Below are 2,888 nucleotides of genomic sequence, written 5' to 3'. Positions count from 1 at the left end.
CAAACTACCGTCGATTGTATCCCTAAGTCTACTCAACTTATCCATCCTTAATCCGAGCGTTTGCTTCTGAGCCCTTGATTTGGAAATCATCATTCCTTTGCAATTGAGCTTTGAATTAGTCAGTTGTTTCTATCATCTGATCTCCTTGCATTCTTTCTTTCTCTGATTGTGTGTCGATGCTCACGTCAGCTCCGTTATGGACTGTCAGATCCTTTGTTGGATTTTTATCCGACAGCGTCCTTCACTATCATTAGCCTTGTGAGCCTTTTCTCGGATACGTAATGCCCTTGGTAAATTGTATCCTCTGCTTCTCAACCATGCTCTGCTTCTGAGCTTGAGATATTTACCCCTGAAGTTTGTGATATATGTTTCCACGATGCCCCGATGGGATGAACCTAGGCCTTCCTTAATATATGTGACCTCGAAAGTTTTCACGAGTCATACTCTTCTGGTATTTTGCTAGATAAAATTTCAACATTACAACTTCTTCAAAAATGAGAAGTGAATGAAAGATTATGCATTAGAGAAGTGGGAGTCGACCTTGAACTTTGTGTTCATGCCCATGGACACGATGTAGATCCTATCATGGAAGCTTCTTGTAATAATAACTATTTCCTTGATAAATATTATCTGGTATCTGTGAATTGATCCTTTGCAACCGTGGTTCCGACCATGATTATTCTCCTTTGATTCTATTTCTCGGACAAGTTAAAGTACTTGCCTTCTGCAGATCAATACGCCTTCCCAACCTCTATTTTGTTCTACCTTCGAGTATTACCCCCTGGTATCTCGAGGATATCAACCCATTGCACTTGATCTTATGAATTTCTGATGAAGTAGTACCTTTCCCCATCATAGTCACTCCACGGGTTCTGGGTTGTCGTCATCCGAGAATACCGATTTGTGAATTGAATCAACACTGAGATTCGGTACTCCCAGTACTTTGTTGTTGAGAAGTTTAATACTCCATCACGTCACTCCAAGCCTGATCGGCTACATCATTATCATGCTAATTTTAACTGTGCTACCGGGTCCTTAATTCCGGAGCACAACTTTCGATGATGAGCTAAGCTTACGTCGATTTCCTCGTCTTATCGTTCCACCTTGAATGACATGCTTGAATTCGAGTTTGTGTCGTACCCATGGTTCCAATAACCTTTTGCTTCATCATTCCTTTGACTTGGTGTCGTTGCTGATTGATTACGTCTTCATGAAATCTCTTGACAAATGTGTCGTGATCATCATCAACCTTATGAGCTCTTCCAGGATATCAATCGAATTCATGATGAGAAATACCATCCTTGCCCTCGATGATTTGTCTTATCATCGGCCACTTTATTGCCTTACCTCCAACACAAACATGATCGTGTTTTGTGTTATACGTTGAGTTCCTTGCTATCCAGCAATTATTCTTCTTTACCTTGTAGTATTACCATATTTTATGTCAAGAATGTCGTGAGAATTTCACCACCTCTTATGACATATTGATACAGGTGATACTTCTTGCCATATCCGTTCATTCCTTGGTCCCCGTGTTGTTCCTAACCGGAAAACCGACAATTGAACTACGGTGTGTGTCACACCCACGATGCGGCTATATCTCCCACGTGTCGAGGCACGACTTAGAGGCATAACCGCATTGTGGTTTTGTCGCAAGAAGGGTCATCTTCACACAATCCCATGTAATGAACAAGAATGGGATAAAGAGTTGGCTTACAATCGCCACTTCACACAATACATAAATTAAACATACATCAATCAGAGTACACACATAGGTCCGACTACGGAACCAAAAGAAAAGAAGACAACCCCAAATGCTAGATCCCCGATCGTCCCAACTGGGCTCCACTACTGATCAACAGGAAAAGAAACAAAGTAACGACCTAGTTCCTCGTCGAACTCCCACTTGAGCTCGGTTGCGTCATCTGCACTGGTATCATCGGCACCTGCAACTGTTTGGAAGAATCTGTGAGTCACGAGGACTCAGCAATCTCACACCCGCGAGATCAAGACTATTTAAGCTTAAGGGTAGGAAACGGTAAGGTGGTGAGGTTGCAGCAGCGACTAAGCATATATGGTGGCTAACATACGCAAATAAGAGCGAGAAGAGGAGCAACGGAACGGTCGTCAACTAGTAATGATCAAGAAGTGATCCTGAACTCCTACTTACGTCAAACATAACCCAAAAGCCGTGTTCTCTTCCCGGACTCCGCCGAAAAGGGACAATCACAGCTACACACGCGGTTGATGCGTTTTAATTAAGTCAAGTGTCAAGTTCTCTACAACCGGATATTAACAAATTCCCATCTGCCACATAACCGCGGGCACGGCTCTCGAAAGTTTATACCCTGCAGGGGTGTCCCAACTTAGCCCATTATAAGCTCTCATGGTCAACGAAGGATATTCCTTCTCCCGGGAAGACCCGATCAGTCTCGGAATCCCGGTTACAAGACATTTCGACAATGGTAAAACAAGACCAACAAAGCCGCCCGGATGTGCCGACAAATCCCGATAGGAACTGCACATATCTCGTTCTCAAGGCACACCGGATGAGCCAGACGTCGGGTTGGCATAGACCCTGGTTGCCCAGGGGGCGCCGGACATCGCTCGGTTTGGACCAGCACTCGAAGGAGCACTGGCCCGGGGGGGCTAAAATAAAGATGACCCTCGGGCTCCGGAAACCCAAGGGAAAAAAGGCTAGGTGAGGCAAATGTAAAACCAAGGTTGGGCCTTGCTGGAGGAGTTTTATTCAAAGCGAACTGTCAAGGGGGTCCCATAAATCACCCAACCGCGTAAGGGACGCAAAATCAAGGAACATAACACCGGTATGACGGAAACTAGGGCGGCAAGAGTGGAACAAAACACCAGGCATAAGGCCGAGCCTTCCA

This window comes from Aegilops tauschii, chromosome 3 (assembly GCF_002575655.3).
Source record: "Aegilops tauschii subsp. strangulata cultivar AL8/78 chromosome 3, Aet v6.0, whole genome shotgun sequence".
NCBI classification, from domain to species: Eukaryota; Viridiplantae; Streptophyta; class Magnoliopsida; order Poales; family Poaceae; genus Aegilops; species Aegilops tauschii.
This window is presented reverse-complemented; position numbering follows the sequence as displayed.